Genomic DNA, 21,731 nt, shown 5'->3' on the forward strand with positions numbered 1-21,731 from the left:
AAGCAACTTACTAAGACCATGTCTCAAAATAAAAATTCAAAACGGGCTGGGGATGTAGCTCAGTGGTAAATTTCCCCTGGGTTCAATCCCTAGTACAAAACAACAAACAAACAAAAACAAAAACAAAAAACCCAAAAACAAAAAAACTACACACACACACACACAAAAAAAAAAAAAAAACCTGATAGAAACTGTGCTCAGCAAAGCCTATTCAGCAGCTCTGCCCTCAAGGCAAGGGTCCAGGAAAAAAACTGGGGAGCTGGGCCCAGCAGGGGTTAGCAGGCATCATTAATGGACAAGATGTTGTAGAGCATCAGCAGAGATCCTGGCTGGGAGGCAGTTTCTCAATAGCCACACTGTCAGGCCTCCTGGGCCAGCTCTGCATAGCCAAGCTGTCTGGCCTCCTGGTCATGCACAGCACCTCCATTTGCTATGTCGTCTCACTGCTTCACTGAGTTATGTGTCCAGGCAACAAATATAGGAAGCACAGCCAACTCAATAAGGAACTGGAAAATTGGAGTTTATCCATCTCAGTAGACCTGGTGGGCAGACCCTCAGAGCAACCCAACTACTGTATTTTTATTTAAGACCCCCAAACCAGTCCTACAATCCACAGAGCTGCTTTCTTGATTACTACCTTTCTCATGTTACCCCTCTCAGAGCTCCCTACAGACACCTAGAAAATATCCTGCACCAAAGTGATGCAGATTTTTTGGTGCTAATGATGGAGAATATAGAAGAATGTGCACCACCCCTGAGCTTATTGAGACTCTGTGAGACCAAAAATGTTCAAGGTCACCTGATAGTCAGGTTCAACTTGTGTCTGACAGACATTCACTTCACAAACGTGGTGAAAGCCAGCATTTGTCCATATGACCATCTTACAGGTATTCCTGCTCCCAAAAGGCTTAGGAAGTATCAAGGCTTCAGGTAAAGTAATTTCAGTTCCACTAACAGCCTTCTGTATCTCCTTACATCTTATGTGGATTTTTAAATTTATGTTGACTCCCAAAGTTGAGCCCTATTTGTAGATTAGACAACCAGTGGTGCCCATGAGATGTAATGTTTGCCACTGAGCTACCTCAAGCAACCATATTCATAAATTAGGTCATGTCATTCTTATGTGATGGAGATGGAGCTCTCTCTGCTCTGCACACACACTAGGTAGTTATACTTTTGTGTATCTAGGAAGAATTAATGAACATAACATTCACACAGAATTTTCTCAATAAAAATATATAGTCTGAAAGCTGAAAAACATTTGCAAATGTCTTAATATATCTTATGTAATAAGATCCCTGTCGCGGTCTTAATGGTGCATCCCAGGATACCAGGATACCAAAAAAAAAAAAAAAAAAAAAAAGGAAATGTAAAAATGCCACATCAAATCTGATATATGAATAAATCAAGAGGATTTTAAAACATTACCTGGAAAATAGGAGAAGTTGCTAAGATGTAAAGATACTGAATATAAAACCGGAGCATTTTAAGGTTATGAGAGATCTTAAAGAGAGGACACCTGCGTTCTCTACTTGGTCTGTTTCAGACCAGAGGTAGAGAAAATGCATATTCGTGGGAAGCACATCATCCAAACAGAGGTGGGTTTGGCAAAATCAGAACACTTGCTTCCTCAGGCTAATGCCTTTGACATTCTAACAGCACAATTTTCATTACAAACAAATATATCAGGTACCCAAGAATGCATATGTACTTTAATGAAACTTTTGGTGTGGGTCTTGCAGCCAATTTTGCAGCTGACCAGGTTCCAAACCCCTGACTTGCCTTCCCCTTCCCTTTTCTAAATGGCAATTAAGAACAAAAAATTATAGTAAGCATCCAGGCAAGAGCATTGAGGAGGTTCAGTTGACTTCAAACTCTAATGGTTGTACAAAGCACTACATTAAATCTTTTATGTTCCTGTGATATATTTTAAGAAACATTATACAGGCAGAAAATTTCAGGGATAAACTATTAGAGCAGTGCACAATAATGTAGGCACTCAAATCCTGTCATTGTAAATGTCGACGGTTTGAATGACTAATTACTCACACTCAACGCATTAACCTCACCCCTCCCACCACTCTTCTCTGCAAAATATACAACAAAAGCAAGCAGGAAGGCCTCAGACATGCAGCTGCAGGATCATCACCAGGGTCCTTTATCTCTGCAGAGGGGAGGTAAGGAGCAGAGGCTACACCAGCCTCTTTCTCACAGTACGGGGGGGTTGGTCAGGGGGGAGAAACCAACCTTGATGGCACCTCCCTTGCCACAATCTGGGTGTCCTTATATCCTCTTAAGTTAACTGTAACTCTACTACCTGGACATACCAGGTCATATGCACATAAAAAAGGGTTTATTTTCACTATAGCTAGATCTGTGTATGTGAGATGAACAGAGACAGAGCCCCAGCATGCCAGGCACTGCTCTAGGTAGGTCCTGGGGATACAGAGATAAAGACAAAGAATGGGCCCTCGCTGAGTTCACAGTGAAGATACACAAGAGATATCAAAGGACATTGGGGGCCACCGAGGCCAACCCCATAATTTTAATGAGGAAACTGAGGACCAGAAGAGAGTAAAAGACTTGCCCAAGGTCACACTGCTAGTAAGAGGCAGAAAGAGACTGGAACCCAGGTGTGCAGACCACTTCACTTGTGTACTCTTGTGACAATGAAGGCATGGCCATTTGAATGAGGGTATAATTCTCCATTTTGGGGGGCAGCGATGAGGTGACCCATTTCACCCAATCTCTTCCACTTACCCACTGTCCACCCCACTGCCCACACCAAGGCGGGGGGTGAGACCTATTAGTTAAGCATGCTGATATCACATAGAGTCCCACTACACCCTCATCTCAGCCCCATTTTAATGATGCATCAGGAGAGAGAAAGTAGAAGCTGGGGGTTTAGGGCAGCCTTTGGTCTTACTGGTATAAAAATGGTACCTGTCCTCGCTAAATTGTCACAAAGACTGAGGAAGATGATGTGCATGGAACACTAAGCACTATTCCTGGCTTGGTAATCCCTCCACAGATATTAGTGATGACTAATGTTAATATTATTAGAAGAGAACAGTGGAAAAGATAAAAAAAAAAAAAACTCAAAACCTAAGAAACTAGGTTAGAAGTTAGAAGAAAAAGCTAAGAGTAGCAATGGAATCAAAGGACAAAACCTTTTCTTCCTTCCCAAATCTGTTCATATAATATCTTGCTCTTAGAATTCATTCACTCATTAAACAAACAAATATTTATTGCTGAGGAGTCGATATGTCAGAGGAGAAAGCACATCCTGTGGCCAGGGAAGTCCTTGAAGTGTATTAAGCAAGACTACTCTAAAATTCTAGAAGTGTACTTAAGGACTAAAGTACTAAAAGTGTGCTTAAAGTCCTTTTAATATTTCTTCCAACAGCTTGTGAATTGCTTACACCTCCCTCCATCCTCCACTATTCATAAAGCTTTAATTTGCTCACATTTAGGAGAAATCAGGCTACAGTTGCATGACTGGTGCTCCTTCTCACAATGGAGAACAGTCATTGTCCAAGGCCGCAGAGAACTCAGAGTGATGCTATAATCCTCTCATCAATCCTGCCAGTCATGCCATATTGTATCCTTGTCCCAATATTGTCCATAAAAATGGTAGTCTGACAACAAACTATTGTTTTGCATTTCTGTGTTTTAACCTAGTATATACATTCAGGATTTACTTTGTGGGGCAACTAAAGGGCTACAACTCTGTATTACAGGAGTCTACCCTGATGCAGAACTCGCTATTGTCATTGGTCATTCAAGAGCCCATTGCGGGGCCTCTGTGCACCCACACAAGGCTCTCAGCACTCTTCAACTTCCAGTTTTCCACTCTGGGTCTCACTGCTCAATTTATGCAAAGGGATCAAGAGAAAAGAATCATAGAAGGTCACAGGAAAATAGTGTTTCCTTTCCAAATACTCTTCCCTTCTGTTTTCAAACCCCTTTAAATGTCAGCAGTCCCAGAAACTAGAAAGGTGCTGAAGGAATGCACCGAGTGTGAACACATCTCAGGTGGGTATATCTGAGATACACACGTGTCTTATTAAATATTTTAACGAATATTTAAAGGTGTTTTCTTTTACCATGTTGGAAGGACTTTTGAAAATTTATACATAAAGGCTAACCCTTATGTAACAGAACAAGTGCTCCCAAGAGCATGAAGAATAATGTTTACCAAGGGCAGTCACTGAATCGAGCCATTAAAGAAATAGATTTAAATTATTCATGAGAACAAAAATAAAAGTCCTAATTCTCTTTGTAGGCATTTCCCACTTAACCCTTATAAAATCCTGACATGCAGTATGTTAGACTCTGGTGGAGCAGTCCTGACTACTGCATTTTGCCCGCCTTTCAAAAGCCTGAACAACAAATCCCCAAAGTTAGAAAATTACACAGCAGACTCTGTGTTTCTGAATACAGACATTATTTTTAGGAATAATTCCTCACTTCTTGCTCCTTGAAAGATACTAAAAATGTCTGTACAGCCCCCCAATTTCATATTTCTTTGAAGTTTCCTCTATAAGCTCATAAAATTCCTTCCTTCCCCCTCCTTTTGTCAAGAGGCTTTAATTGGCTCCATTCCCTTTAGATTAATATTGTTTTCTAAATACAACGTTCCTGGTTATGATTCAACTGTGAAAGACACGTTATTCATGGGGCCCAAGAGAAGGGGCCAGATCCGTGATCTGAACACTCTCGGAAAAGGGAACTCAGAAGTGATTACTCACACAGACCACTGGCTGCAGACCACACTCCAAGCCCCCCAAACCATTCATACCAAGTTTCTATAGATTCTGTTGGAAGGTAACTAGAAAACTCTAGAAAAAAATTTAATTTCAACTAGGGAAAACACTCTGACAGCTTAATAATACCTTTGGGCACATGCACAAATAACCTGAAAGACCTATTTACTCTAGGAAGTTCAGTGGTAATAAATTCTCAGTATATCCTTAAAACAAGTGTATTCAATTCAACACAAGCTTACTGGATGCTATTATAGGCCAGAGCATTGTTCTAGGAATTGGAAAAACAAAAATAATTTGATCTGTGCTCAGTACAGGAAGTTCAAACTGGAAGGATGGCAGAAGAGAACAGGTAAACAAACAATTATTTAAAATCAACTGTAAACACCCCTTTATTTTAAGCAATCCCCTCCAGAGTTCCTCTAATGACTCCCTTCCTTGCCCAAAGCACATGCATTGAACATACTTAGGCTAATCCTATGCTGTTCTGATACTGAGCTGACAGGGCTGTTCTTGGTCCAAATGCCTCTGTCCTAAACAAATGCCTGTTTGTAACAAAGAGGGAAGCTTGAGGCATCCCTCTTTTGAAATGGCATCTTCTTCAGTGAGAGGAACACCAGGCATGCCAAAAGTATTCTCAGTGGAGGTAGTCAGGGCTTTTAAAAAATCAGCAGTCGCTGGAGAGAACAAGAGACATTAATACTTAAAATAGCAGGGCCAGCGTGGATATGAAAAGCATAATCAAAATTTAATTTCTCTCAGGCATTATTCTCAAAATCACAGAAATCCAAGTTTTTAATCTTCTTCCCCAGACACATCACGCACACTTCCTCTCCTAAATAAATACTGACCTCCTTTATGCCCTACAGTTTTTTCTTTAGAGCTTCGCTTTGAGCCTAAAATGATTCCCCAGGTGTGTCCACCCTGGTGCAATCCTGGTAAGACTCCTGGGTGTTTAGTTTTAACTGACTTTTATGGCAAACTCTCCAGAGCTGAAGGACAGCTTGACCATCCACTTGATTATAAAAAAGAGGGAATGTTCCTTTATCCCCCACAATTCAGTCCTCCGTTCCAAAATGGCCAGTAAATACTATCAAACTTTCAATATGCTTTTTTATATTTGAAAAAGGCAAATATTTTCATGTTAATATAATTTCCTGGGAAAGCTCAGACTAATTAAAAAAATCAGTTGAAAAACAATATTCCTTTCCATCCTACCACCTAAGCCCCTCAGAACTCTGAATGTTTAATGTGGATAAAATAACTAAAATGCCTAATGATAAGCTATGGGTACCTGTTGGGATGGGGACCAGTTGTGATAGTAAATGTGTTATCTTCATCTTCCATACAAAGAGTATTTAATGAATCATTTGAAAAACTGTCCACAGACTGATTAAGTCGGATTTATCTTTCGATTAAATGCATAAGCAATAGCCAATGGCACAGTTCATGTAAACTTAAGTATTGTATATTTATAAAATGCCTGGCTAGTGGCTCAGAGTGTGAGCAAACTCATCGAGATTTAGCTGTTAAAAGCAAACACGTTTCTAAATTTGCTCAAATTAAAAATTTCAGAAATCTACATAGAAATATATGTACACTCAAATTTAAAATTTCAGAAATCTACATAGAAATATATTTTATTTTGAAATTAAATAGTTGTTTTCTTAACACAGCTGGGGCAGGATAAGGAGGAGAATTAAGAGGAGTACAGAATGCCTAGAAAAATCTGTGTCGAACAACCTTCTCTTTTTTCAAAAAGAATTGTATAATGCCAACCGCTCTTCCAATTGTGCAAGTCAGAAGAGAGAGGTTATTTTGGGGCATTCTGAAGCTAAAGATACTGAGTGAAATCAAACAGCTCTCAGTACCTGAATGTGTGTACAGTGGCCATGGTCTATTGTATTCATGGACGATTCGCACAGCTTTATAGTCTCTCTACATGTTCATTAATGAAAAGACCCTGAACATCATTCTGGTAGGATAATTTTAAATTTGAAAATTATTTTATTACACTTGAAGTTTTATTGTTAGTTTCCCCATTCACTGCTTTTCTTTTTCCATTTCATTTCTTTCGTTTTTTAATAATAGAGAAACTTTTGGAAAAAGGACTTTCTGACTTGATAGAACTTTATCCTTCCAACTGCCCCTGAAAGCTTAGTTGGACACCATTTCCCTGAACATTCTCTGGGAAGGTAGAATGAGCAGGAGTAAAAGTGAACTCTGCCAAATCTGTGTTGGTGAGAATTTCTGATCTCAACTGGGAGAAATGAGTCTTTGAATTATTCATGGGCAACATGTTTACATAGAAATGAGAAGTTCAAGATTTGCAACTGTCAAGCTTTAAGTGCAATGAAATGGTCTTTCTCATCATTATCAGTAGAAATATAAATTGGCAAAACAGTTCTGCATTTTAGATTCCTATTCTTAGACCCAATGATCCATTCTGAAACTTGGAAAAGCTTCCAAAATTATGTAGATCAGAAGTACAAATAATATCAAGAAGAAGAAGAAAAAAAAACCCACCAGAAGCAACCTAAGTGACTGTCAAGGAAGATGGCTGACGTTTAAATAAAGTACAGCATATTTTTATGGTATGGTATTCTATAATTGTTAAAATTATGTTTAAATGGGTTTTCATAACCTAAGAAAATGTGTATGATCAATGTGGAAAAAGAAATAAAAGATTGATTATCTCAATTATATAAACACATAGAGTAGGAGGGAAAAATAAAAAATGCTAACAATCAATGGTAGGATTAAAGGTGATTGTTATACTTGTCTTAATCATTATTTTGCAATTTAGTCTTGTTTTTATAGTAAGAATATAGCAATTTTATAATCAGAAAGGAAGTTATTTTTAAAATAAGAAAGAAAATGTCAAGTCCTTCAAACCAGTTTGGAGTCACAGTATTAAAAATGATTCTTTTTCCTCCCCAGAGCCATCCTGCAGGATCTCTCCTTGGCCACAGTCTGTTTGTTCCTACATTAGAGGACACATGGGAACCCAAATGAATAAAAATTGCATTTCTTGAAACAGTCTCTGGTTCAGTCTCCCCTTCACCTAAATCACAGTGAATTAGCAAGGTTACAATCTTAAGTCTGCCTTATCGCCTGGCAGCAACCTTCACGAGGACAGCAAGGAGAGAAGATGATTTATAAGAAAACCATTCCCTGGATCAGGGAGTGAAAAGTACTGATCCGTTCTAAAAGCTCCTGCTGACAAACTCTGATATTATGAACATTCTGCACTTGGACAAAGGCTCCCACTTTTCTTAATTACATGGTTTGAGCAGGAGCCTGCTTTCAGGATCTGCCCAATCACACAACAGCCATTTATTTTCCCAACCACAGCTGCCAAAATTTCCCTGATCTCTGTTCTGTGCTCCATCTTCAAGGACATCTTGTGAATGTATGACACTGTCAAGCAGCATTCCACACCATGCTTTTTAAGCCTTGCTCTCTCCCTCCTGCATACGGAGATCCTCCTAATACATTATTTATTAAAAATCTCATGAACAAGAAGGAAAGTAGGGAGGCAAAAAAAAAAAAAAAAAAGCCATAAGTATCAGAATATTTCTGTCTGCTCTGAGGCAAATTCTTTATTGTGGCAATGAACCACTAATATTCTCTGTTCTCTGTCTGACAGGTTTGCTTTTGTTTCATGGACACCAAATCCAGTTAAGTCCTTGGGTCCCTCTTTTTAACAGGAAAATAGGTCCAGCATCCTGTGTGTAAAGAGCATAGGACGTCACTACAAACTTTTGCTTTTAAAAAAAAAAAAAACTTGAATCTTAGTTCTGAATTTACCTGATTTTTTTATTCTTTTAATTTTCCTTTGTCTCAATTTCCTCATTGTTCTGATTTCTAAAATCTATTATATATATTTTATGATTTTTCTCATAAAAATAGAATTTTAGATTTTAAGAGAGAATAAATAAGTTAATATTTTTGTCTTCACAATCTTTGGTTCGTTTCAAAATATGTTTTTGAAACCTCACTAATTAGGCAAAAGTCAAACTGTCATTTTTTAAATTTAGAAATAATCAGACTTTTAAAAACATGCAAAGTTTCAAAAATATTACCTTTGTGATATAACTCAAACTGCATAATATGTAATTCTCAGATGAGACCCTTTTAGGGCTAATTTACTATGTTCCTAAGAATATTCTGGGTATGATACATATATGTAAAACTAGCTCACTGAAAACAGTTTACTTCTTTGTACCTTTTCCTTCAAAATCACAGGTACAAAGTAAATTTGATAAACTCTTCCAACTCTTGATACATTCTTTTTACCCCAGAAATCTGCTTTTTAAAAATGCAAAAGACTAACAAACATACAGATTTATCTGTTCTTAAGCTAAAGCAACCTCAAATTTTTTTAGTTACAGGCATATTTTAATTAGAGGTATGAACCATAAACATGATCGATAAACATGATATTACCATGCTCCATTTGAACAGTCCCTCCCCACAACCAAGTTAGCTCTTAAAAAAAGAAAAGTAGTACAGAGGAACAAAAACCAAACTAGGTTCCATGACATGAATGAGTCCCTTCAATGGTCCAGAAATTATCATGTTAAATGCCAGGGATACAAAGGAGAAAGAAAGTTTTACTGCCTGCACAGAAGTCAATAAATAAGTAAATGAGTAATTAATATATAATGTCATAAATATAGTCATGGAGGAGTATGTACAAAGTGCCTAGCAAAATCCCTGCCTGGAACCTGGCAAATGCTTAATATATGGAGACCCTGTTGTAATGCTGATTAAAAAGTGCTTTTTGGGTTACTTGGGAAAATGTTTTGGCAAGCAATTACCATTAACTCTGTCCTTTGCTACCCACAGTGAGCACATACATAATAAATGGTGACGTGTCTTTATGTATATTACTTCACTTAAATCTCACATAACTTTTCAAAGTGGGCTTTATTACTTCCCCCCACTTAAAAATGTAGAGTGCAGTCACTCTACACATGATGGAGAAATGCAGCTCCAGGCAGTGTTCACTGTCACTCAGCTGGAAATGCAACTTGAACCTAAGACTGAAAAACAGAATTCTGCACCCTTTCCTAAACCTCTGAGGAAAAGTTCAAGCAACATAAAATGAAATCTAGTAGACTTAGAAAAAGTAAATAATCAAATCTGATTAAAACCATCCAGCCACTGTATGTGCTATTAGTCAAGAAATACTGCCAAATAAATGGATGTTATAGGAAAGATCTTAATTCACAATCCTGTGTGGTAAAATGGAATGAGCACAAGGTTTAGAGTTGATCTGACCTGGTTTAAAAACCAGCTCTAGCTTTGACCTTGGTTTTATCAATTTAAGACTTTCTGAAGTATAATTTAAATTTATTTATCTGAAAGGTTTAACTCTATTTGCCTTGTGAAGACTTAAAACAACAAATTTGGGGCTGGGGCTCAGTGGCAGAGTGCTTGCCTTTCACATGTGAGGTACTGGGTTTGATCCTCTGTACCACATTAAAAAATAAAATAAAATAAGGGTATTGTGTCTACCTACAATTAAAAAAAAATTTAAGGCATCTGGTCCAGAGTTTGGCACATAGTAAACACTCAATACATGTTAATTCTCTTTATCCAAATTATAACATTCTGAAAATACCTGTTCAATAAAATGTACTGTAGGTGGCAAAGATGACTAATCTAAGGGCTGGTAAGATTTATCTTTGGAATTTAATTTCTGAAATAGAAAAGAAGACTTTAAAATATTACTACTTATCACCATGCCAGTAGCTATTTCCTTCATCTTCACAAAGCTTCACAAACATTCACTGATAAGTTCTCATAATAATGCCAGATAGGAAGATGTACAGATATATAGATATAAGGGGGAGGGGCTAAGTGAACTCTTAAAAAATGAATAATGAAAGTACCACTCCCTCATACTTACAAACATGATTTATATTATCTTTTGCCCTTTCAAAAAACCCTCCACCAAGGTGAATGGGTAAAGTCAGACACTTCACAGGTAAATTATCACAGTCATTACAGTTTCTGATTTCCTGCAAGGAAAATGCTCATGTTTTCATGGGAAATTTCCTAACACTGCCACAGTGCACTCTGTACGCTGAGAGCAGAGGGCACTTCTGGCTTTTTATGAGAACCTGATCAGGGTGGAAGAGCAGGGTTGTTCCTGTTTTACCCTCCACCTGGATTGTTCTTTCCTTTCTGTGGGTCCTGAGAAGTGGCTACACAGACAGAATGCATGGCAAGAGGATCCTCAGGGCATGGTCAGAAAGGTGTGATGGGAAGTGCAGATATAACAACAAGTGTTATTCCCCCTAGAAGAAATAAGACCAACCCTTACAAAGCCCTTACAACCACTTGCTTATAAAATAAGAATTCATTAAATCACCACCTTGATTCTGGGGATTTGGGAAACATGTTCACACTTATCACCCCATTAATCTTCACGAAGACCCTGAGAGCTGGGTGAGGTCATTCCTTAAAAAGCAAACAGAAGGTAAAGTTAAGAGCCCCTGTTCACGTGGTGGGATTTGAAGTGACGTTTCCTGTCACTGATATCCATCTTCCTCCTTGAACTAAGACAAGCACTGGAAAGCACATCCCAGGCCACACCTTCTGGCATTGGCAATGACAAACCAGAACACAGTATGCTCTCCCCTTTGCCACTCTGCCACCAGGCCTAACATGCTCTGCTCCAACCCCCCTCAAGTCTCCCACCTCTATCCCTTGTACCTATTTCTGTTAGGGACATTCACCTCACAACTTCAAAACTCTCTAGCTTCCTGTCTTCCTTCGTAACTGGACTGTGAGCTCCTTGAGGACAGAGGTTTTGTTTGATTCATTCACAATCCTAGAGACCAGTGCAGTGCCAGTACACAGCTAGTGCAGAACTCCTGGTTTGATGGTAGCATAAATGAATGAATAGATGACTCTCTAGGCCCTCGCCTGTTTCCCATAGCCAAATCTGCTATCCCTGTTGTTCCCTAACTTCTCTGCTTTTACTTCTCCTTCTCAAGATCAGTTTAAAAATAAGAGCACTTCATCCTTTAAAGCTATGTTGCCCTTATTATTATTTCCCTCAACTACTTTTAAGCTGTTCCCAAAGACTGCATTTATAAGGAAGGACACCCCCCCCTCACCTTGTGGGTAAAGCTGCATTTAGAGCACCTGATTCTTCATTTCCATACTCTTTCCACTTCTGCTATCCTTGGTTTTAGACCTAAACTCAGTTCATTTTCACTTTGGGTCAAATCTGGTTGTTGTCTGCAGGACGCTCTCGAGGTTAAGAGCCCCACAGAACATTTCCACTTGTGAGAGTTTCTGCAAGTCACACAAGCCAAGGCCAAAGCCAAAGTCAAAGCCTGTGGGGACACTTAGATTTCACTGAAACAACTCTCAGACCTGGGCTTGCCTGGCATGTTACTTCTTTTAAATAAATGAATAAATTATCATATAATTATTCTATATCCATTCAGTTAAATTCATTCAAACATTTATTAAATCTGTTGAACAGCAATAGCTAAGAACACAGGTACTAGAAACTGACTGCCCATGACCTAATTCCTGTGTAGCTATGGGCAAGTTACTTAACTACTCTGTCTCAGGTTTTCTGAAATGCAAGGTGACGCATGTCGATAAGGTAATGTTGATAGGGTTCATAAGAATGTGGCAAAAATTGAGCATGTTATTATTATTAGACAACTGAGTACCATGACACTTGATCCCTCCCCTCTAGTAATTCAGTCTTGGGATGTTAGTAGACAAAAGTTTCAAAATGCCATGAGCAAGTACTGTAATTTGAACACCTTCTGCAATACATCCCTTCCATGTCTTTGCATATGTGCCCATGAAATGTTTCTCTTACCACCATGTAACTAACCCTGAAATTTTGCAAAATTCCCTGGAGACTGTCTCACTAAACCCCCCAGCCTCAGGAACCTTTTCTTCCTCCTCTATCCTGGTACTCACCACTTTATATTGATTCAGCTTTTACCTCCTAGTCTGATTAGGACGAGGGCCTGAATTTTGGTTGACTTCTTGTTCCTAGCAAGCCGTACACTGAAAGAATTCAACCAATACCCACTGAATGGATCAGTGATAAGAAGCATGTGCAGGATGCTAGGAGACTTTATAGGGACAGAACAGGGACACAGGAAGAGACTTCCTTTTTCCCAGCCCACCCAGGCTCCTGAGCATGCTAAGGAACACATGGTTCTATATTTTAAAGTCCCTTTTTAAAGCCTTTTTTTAAATCTTCCTGCTCTATTTATTTTAGACTAACACATCAAGATCAAAACAAATGTGAACTAGTGGCCAATGGGGTCAAATAAATTCTGGGAGAATCACAGTACTAAGACCCTACGAGCCACAAGAGGAAGAAAATATTTAGGGCTTCATTCAGAGTTCTACACAAAAAGTATGTTGCCAAATGCTTGGAAAATTATTCCTTTCTTACATGTGTTTGATGGAGAGTTTTGTTTTTCAACTAGTTTTAAGTTTACACATTGCTAATTAAAACAAAGGAGATTTGGGACAAGAATAAACTGCACTTTTCTCTCAAAAATTTAATCCAATTTTAAGGAATAGTATACACAATGGCAAGAGGAGATAAAAAATATATAAAAGTTTATGTCTGTAATCTAAAACTAATGCTTTCCAGTTGCTCACTCTGGAGCATAAAGTAGCTTTATTTACAATTCCAGTTAGTAAGGAGTCCTTCCCTGAATATCTTTGACCTATGAAAATAATCATCCTTTCCTCTCACCCCACATTCAAAAGCAAACATTCTCACTTATTACAAGAAAGAATTGAACTCCAAGCCCTTACAAGATTTCAGACTCCAAAGCCTTTTTATCATGTGCTTTTCTTCAGAGATCCTCAGGCCTCTCAGGGCTGGTGACCCCAGCGGGATGGAGACAACACAGCTTTGTGATAGGGACTGGCTGTCTCAGTCTCTATCACACTGATTTGGAGCAAATCCAATCTTATTTTCCTTTGGCATCCACAAAATCCTTTCTGAGATTGTATATCCTCAGTTTTGAGATTATCTGCTCTCCTTTTTGAAAGCTATGGAATGGGAAGTAGGTTTCATATTTCAGTCTAAATCTTCTCTCCCTGTGAGCCCTGAAATAAATGACCAATATCTAAAATGCCCACTGTAGGTGGACTGAACTAGTTTTTAAATTCCTCCTTTATTAACTGCTTTCTATGTACCAGAACGTGAATTTAGGCTCTTTACACAAACTGTTTAATAAATCATCTAAGCAAGTCTAGGAGGAAGGTATTATTCAGCCCCATTTAGACAAGAAAATTGAGGCTGGGACCAGTTAGTGACTGCCAAGACCACACCAAAATAAGTGGGAGAAGGAATAAAAATTAAATGAAAGGAATAAAATAAAACAAAAAAAAAATCCAATTTCTTAGCCTCCAAAGCTGATACTCTTAATTAGTAGAATACTCTAATAGAGATGTGGAGTCCTATGCTAATATCAATGACTATTATACCTTCAAGTTTCAGGTTCCCACACTGGAGCCATCAGGAACCATATAGGCTTACCTGATGAGATATCCTGTCTTCAGCAGGATGACTGGCCAAATCCTCCTTCTGATTTTCTTGGGACATTTAACCCAGTTTACAGCCAAATACAGGGAAATAGGAAAGAGCCTTTTCCTCATTACAGGGAGCCTGGCCTATTTATGAGTTCTCTATGATGGAATTTCTTGAGGCTCAGACATCTCAATTGTCTGCTACATTCTAGGGATGGGCACCTCATAGCCCGTTCAGGTCGGCAGGCCTGCCATGTCACAAGTTGGCAGTTGGATACATAAAGCTATACCTTTCAGAACGGACACTGACTATCCAGCTTATCAAACAGAAGCAAGACACTGCATGAACTCTTGTGGCCTCACTGTGTCCAAAAACAAGTACATACCAGTGTCACTCTGTAAGCCATTATTTCTTATTTTTTATAATAGCATTTCATTATGTGAAATTATAAAATTTCACATAGGTTTTCACATAGTGGGTAACATTTACTAGTGCCTACTGCTCTACTTACTCTGTTGTCTGCCTTCCCTGACTAAAACAAAAGCTCCACAACTGCAGGGACTTGTCTAGTCAGTGCTGTTATCTCTAGCACCTAGGACAGTGTCTGGCAGAGCAGGCACTAAGTAAATATTTGAAAATGGGACACAAATTAATATTGTATGATAATAATAATGATAACCTTTATCAGTATATATTCCAAGTATTGTTTTCTTTTTGAAATATTTTCTTTTGTGTTACTGGGGATTGGACCCAGGGGCACTGTACCATAGAGCTACATATTTTTTATTTTGAAACAGAGTCCTTCCAGGTTGCAGAGGCTGGCCTTGAACGTGAGATCCTCCTGCCTCTTTCTCTAGAACAACTGGGAATTATGGGCAGAGTAACTGGGATTTAGACCAGGAAACTGAGGCTTGGGTGAATTATTGACTTTGCCAAGACCATACCACAATAAGTGTGGAAAGGAATAATAATCCTATCTTAGGCTCCAAAGCTGATATTTTAACGAACAGAACACTCTTATGGACCATCATACCAGGCCAAGTACTGTTTTAAGTATTTAACATACATTGGCCCACTAAGTCCTCACAACCCTAGTATATAGACAAAGAAATTGAGGCACAGGGAGTAGAAGTGATTTTTTCCAAGGACTCAGCTGGTAATCCTGATAAACAGGATTTGAACTTAGGCAGTCCAGATCAAAAGTCCTTATTAATAACCACTAGTCATTAGTCCTTATCTTTGAAGGGATGAGTAATTCAAAACAGGGCAGAGAACATGGGTTTTGGAATCAAACAAACTAGGCTTTGAATTCAAGTCTGACATTTCCTAGCCAGGTGACCTTACACAACTTACTTAAGTTACATACGTGGTGCTCTTTCTTCAAAGTGGGGATAAAAATACTTGCTTCCAGAGTTGTTGTGGAATTTAATGAGATAATCTAAATTCTTTTTGAAAAGTCTGACACACACAATACAAAGGGTCGATATTATTGAGATGTATCACCGTTAACTGTGTGGTGCACAGAGCAAGTGACATAAAGGAGTCTAGAAGGAAGAATTACTGAGGAATTACAGGTGAGTCATGGTGATCAGGAAAAGTTTCATGTAAATAGACATTCTCAAGATCTTCAGCTCAAACTTGCACTACTGTGGCTGCTGAGCAACAGCAGTTTCAAAACTAGTCTTCATAACAAAAGGGGGCTTTTCATCCAAGATCCCACTCATAGACTAGAGTGGGATACTCATAGTGTATTTCTGATAAAAACACATTATGAAAAACCTAACTGACATCCAACTACATCATTTGGGTAACAGTTGATAACTAAGCATGAACTAGGTGCCAGGCACAGATATAAACCAAGTCCTGATTGTTGAGGTTCTGGTGAAATGAGACAAATCTGCAAATGATTATGCGATAGGAAAGCCAATGATGGAAGGACATTGGTAGAAGTGGTTCTAACCCAGAGTTAGGAAAGCCTTACTGGATGAGATGGAAACCTGTTTGTCTTACGAAACCAGATGAGGTGAGATGAAGGATGTTGGAAACCAATGAGTCTCTGCACACGGCAGATAGAACAGCATGGTATAGTTCCACAGCGGAGCATGAACAGAAAGCAGAGAGCAGCAGGACAGGAGGCTGGAAAAGCAGAGCAGGGGCCAGGCCACAGGTGTTCTCCTGGGCCTTGGGAAGGCAGCTAGACTTGGTCTTGAGCCACACACTAATTAAGAAGTCCTTTCTTTCTTTCTTTCTTTCTTTCTTTCTTTCTTTCTTTCTTTCTTTCTTTCTTTCTCTCTCTCTCTCTCTTTCTTTCTTTCTTTCTTTCTCTCTCTCTCTCTCTCTCTCTTTCTCTCTCTCTCTTTCTTTCTTTCATTGTCAATGGACTATTTATTTATTTACATGTGGTGCTGAGAATTGAACCCAGTGCCTCACACATACTAGGCAAGTGCTCTACCACTAAGCCACAACCCTAGCCCTTAAGAAGTCATTTCTGAGACCTCATCTGTATTGTGTTCCTGTAGCAAATATACTGTTTCCCTATGATATACCAACAAAACAGCACTGAGAGAGAAAGAACCTCTTATTTTTTTAGTCCCATTGCTGAATTTTCTTTAGGGTCCTATTTTCTTCCTGAATAGAATCACAGGCATTTTTAGCACTAGTATAGTTTATCACTACCTCATGATACTGTTCTCCTTTTGTGCTCTAAAGTCATTTAAAATTCAACGCTGTTCAGCAAATGTTTCCCTCATTTCTTCAGCACAGTACCCTGAACAACTTTGTAAATATTTGCTGAATTGGGCTGGATTCATCAAGTAACTATGGTATAAGGTAGCAATGTGCCAATACACAAGGCTAGGACCCAGGGGTAGGAAGAAATAAAAAGATGACTGTCACAGCATTCTTGCCTAAATAAACATAAAACTCTGATGATACAAGTGAGACACATACATGACAATAATAGACATACTCCAAAGAAGGCTATGGGGTGCTCCATTCTCTCTCTAGTGGCCTTTGCAGGTGGTGGGAGTCTAAATCCCACATCTCACAGCACTCTTATCAAACATTTCCCTGAGGGTAGAGGACTATGTGCCCTTTACTACTAAATCCACAGAGATCACCCAATTCATAAGTATTTATCAAATGGATCTATTTAATCTTCACAACCTTGAGCAGTATTGAAACATTTTTCAAATACGTAAATTGAGGGTCAGAAAAGTAATGTGACTTGCTTGAGGTATATTTCTAATGTGCTGCTTAGTAAAAATAACAGTAGCAGCAACCGTTATTACTGTTGTTGTTTTTCTCCATTCTAAGGAAGCCCACTCTTCATTTATCATTCTCCAAATGTCTCTGCCATAGGATTCTCTTTTCATACTAAGATGGAAAATGTTCTCTCTGGCTGAATGGAACTTGTGGTTTACAATTTGAATTCTTGAGCTCTTGTTGGCTTTTCTCTGACGTTGTGGGAACTCCATAAAATAATGGGTAGTTTAGGACAGATGGATCTGCCCACATTGCAAGAAAGGACATCTACACAGCTTGGTGCAGTAAAAAATGCATAACAATTTTTAGCACAAAGCTTCTCCATTTCCTTCCCAGTTCCTGGGTAAGAATTAACCCAACTTCCATGAATCTTCAATGCCTACTATGTACCAGGTGCTTTTCTCAGTACTTCCAAAATAAAATACATGGTATGAAATGCTCTGCCCCCTTTACCATCTTCTGTTATTAAATCACAGTAAAATCCCAAGAGCAGCTGGTAAACCCTGAAGGGCAGAGACCACATAGATGAATACAGTGCTAATGTATAGTAGGCATTTTAATACATTGTCATGGAATTGAAAAAATCTTTAAAAATTTGCTCTGGAATCAGACAGATGGGTTCAAATAAAATCCTGGCCTACCAATAACTGGCCACGTAACTTAAATTTATCTCTTAAAACCTCAGTTAAGGGCTATGCCTGTGGTTCGGTGGCACAACACTTGCCTAGCATGTGTTAGGCATTGGGATGGATCCTCAGTACCACATAAAAATAAATAAAATAAAGGCATTCTGTCCACCTACAATTACAAAAAATAAAAATAAAAAACCCCCTCAACTCAGCCATAGATTAGGAAAATTATCATCTACCTTTTAAGGTTGTTCTGAGGATTAAAAGGGATAATGTTTATAAATTTATAAAGCCTGATCCATAGGAAGAGCTCAAAAAATGAAGTTAGCCATTTCTACTGCTTGTTATTGTCATTATTACAATTACTTTGCAAGTTCACCTAGGTAGTATGGCTGAGGAAAATAAGGCTAGTTAATAAACATTTTGGTTAATATCCCCATCACATACCTTGCAGACAGATTCAGTTTTCAAAGATTTAGGATACAATGCTTCACATTAAGTCAAGAACAATCATAAGTTATCATTTCTTTAATAATCTTGAAGATATCAAAGATCTTCTGCAGCATACCTCTGAAAAAAGTTAACTGTAATTTCTCCTTTGGATAGTACAGAGCTCACTATAACAGTGTTTCTCAAACTTTTCCAATCATGACCCAAACAAAGTAAAAAAAAAAAAAAAGGAATATATTAGACACACAAACTTTACAACTTCAGAACACAGGTAACTTACACAAAAGGTTCATGAAAAAATACTTACCCTTAGAGAGTACCATCTACTGATATTTTCTTTTTACTTCATTCCACTCTATTATCCTATCCACTGTTTTAATTTTTTAATGCTATTCAAAACCCAGTAAAATAACTATAGGCAAAGCTAGAACCTAGTAATTTACAAATATTTACCCCTTCCAAGAGAATGGATCAAGGTTATCATTCAAATGATCCTCCCATTAAGCCATGAATTATATTAATTCTATTTTATATACTAAAAGAGTGAAACTCAGAAAGGTTAGATGAGTTGGGTTAAAACAGACTCCCACAAGTTTATGATAGATTCTGAAGTCTTCTTATTCTATAGTTAAGGCTTTTTATAAAACAAACATAACCCCCACAAAAACCACATTATGATAATTCAGAACACATTTTTCAAATTCCTACTACATACCAGATACTGAAATAAGGGAACATTTGACGTGATCTAGCTCTCCAGGGCTAATAGACAACTAAGTAAGATCTAATTCAGGAAAATTAGGTGACTTGGTACATGCACTTGGAAGTCCATAGTGAGTACTTTTTGATATCGGAAGAAATAAGCTTATTTCCACTCACCACCATCTTCTCTCTGGCCATACATTGTCTTACAAGGTAAGCACTGGTGAGAAAATACAGTATGCTCTCCTCAAACAGTATATTTCTTCACAATAAAAAAGTCAATATTTTCCCCTCCTACTGTTTTCTGGCATTGTAACCCTAATCTAATTCCATCTATGAGCACCAGTATTATAATAACACCGTGTCACTGGAAGGTTGCTGTAATGCTCATTCCCTCTAAATAACCAATTACTAATTGAGCAGCATCTTCTGAGTGACTTTATTTCTGAGATATCATGACTTCATAAAGACAGTCTTGGCCCTGCAAAATAATCAGGAAACAACAGACCCGTGATCTAAAACATCCCATAGTTACCAATTCAAATTCAAAATCAAGCAAAAATACCTGAATCTTTCTAATCTGTAACTTTTCCCTCTCTAGTTTATCTTGACACACCCCTGGCTGTGTTCACTTATGACTATTTATGACTCCTCAAGCAAGCTATGTAAGTTCCTGCCTCTATGCCTTGACTCATGTGGAATTCCCCTTTCTTCCAATTTTTCTTCCTATCTGAGCTCCACTCAACTGGCATTCCCTTCATGAAATCTTACCTACTTTCCTCAACAATAACTGATATCTCCCTCTTCTGTGCATTGTACCGCCTCTGCCCAGACACCATCTATATTCTGCCTATCATTGTCCTTTCCCACTATATTACAATGGGAAGTAAGTACTGAGACTTCCTATGAGGCAACAGACATAACAATATATATTCGATCTAGAAAGGGGATTACCTTTCTTTGTTTCTCCCAAGAAATGTAATTTTTGGCCAAGCTGGACATGTTCCAAACTCTCTGGAGCAATGACTTCTAATATTGCTGAACTTGTAAACTTAAGCAAGTAGCTAAGCTTTATTTTCTACAAAAAAGGGTTAATAGTACCTGTTCTAATTACATTAAAGAGATCAAACTGACACCATAGGGCAAAAATTATACAATGCCAAGTGAGTATGAGAGATGATCTCCTTGGTCACAGATCTGTTCTAAGCAGAACTGTGTGGGAAATAACTGAAGTTCTAGAATGCAGACTTGCTCCTCTGTTCTTGGAACACTGACAAAACCTGCTAGTACTGTTAAGATGACACCAACGGCAAGCCTGTGTCTCCAAAATTCACTCACTGGAGACCTAAGAGTTCTTACTATTGCTCTTCTAAGCTCAAAATCTTTTCTTTTTAAACTAGAAAAGTAACAAAAGAAAAAACTGAGATTCAGGTATTGACTTACATATGGATAAATTTTCAATTTTTTAATAATACAAACACCTGTCCAACAAGAAGGGCCTATAAATATCCACCTGCCCCCATCCTGACCATTTGCCTATTCAAATCACTAATCCAATCATCTCGTTTTCATCCTTCATTAAGAGGTGTGAGATTTTCTAGGTTAAAGTATAAAGAAATATCTTCTATACCACCCGTTTCCAAAATCAAGCCCCGCCTCTTTGTTTTGGTACTGGGGACCAATTCTACAGCTCACACATGCTAGCCAAGCACTCTGACCATGGAGCTACATCCTGGGCCCCAGTGTCCCCCTTTTTACAGCTATGTTTTTGCCCATACAAGCACATTCTGAAGATCAACCAGATTCTTCCAGAGCACTTGCACGCCACATACAAATTATATACACACACCTGCAAAACGCTTGGAAGATTCTTGGTGAAGTCTTGAAATAGATTCATGAGGAAAGAGAAAAGTTCTGTGGTCTGTTTCACGGTAATGGATTTTTCTTTCCTTCTTTCTTTCTTTCTTTCTTTCTTTCTTTCTTTCTTTCTTTCTTTCTTTCTCTCTTCTTTTTTTTTTTTTTTTTTTTTTTTCTTTCTTTCTTTCTTTCTTTCTTTCTTTCTTTCTTTCTTTCTTTCTTTCTCTCTTCTTTTTTTTTTTTTTTTTTTTTTTTTTTTTAAGAAAAGCATCAGGCCTACAAAATAGCTTTGGGTGGGGGGCAGAACTACTTATCTCTCTTGCCCTAGTTGTAAGGATTAAATAAATGAAGTGACTCCCCTTTATATCCTTTCCATGATCTAACAAAATAGAATTCAGTATCTGTGACATTAAAAAGATGTTCTAAGATTGTGTTTGTAGTTTAAGTCTTGAACTCCATCAGGAACTATTTGTATTTTTTTCATTCTCACTGGTAAGAGCAACAGGTCCCAATTTAGGACAA

The 21,731-nt window shown here is 38.1% G+C and overlaps 1 protein-coding gene across 11 annotated transcripts in view; it reads right to left on the minus strand.

The window, feature by feature from the left end:
• Elavl4 (ELAV like RNA binding protein 4) overlaps nt 1-21,731 on the minus strand; it is a 137,101-nt gene that overhangs the window by 51,676 nt on the left and 63,694 nt on the right. The window lies entirely within an intron of this gene.

Source organism: Marmota marmota, unplaced genomic scaffold (assembly GCF_001458135.2).
Source record: "Marmota marmota marmota unplaced genomic scaffold, marMar, whole genome shotgun sequence".
NCBI lineage: Eukaryota > Metazoa > Chordata > Mammalia > Rodentia > Sciuridae > Marmota > Marmota marmota.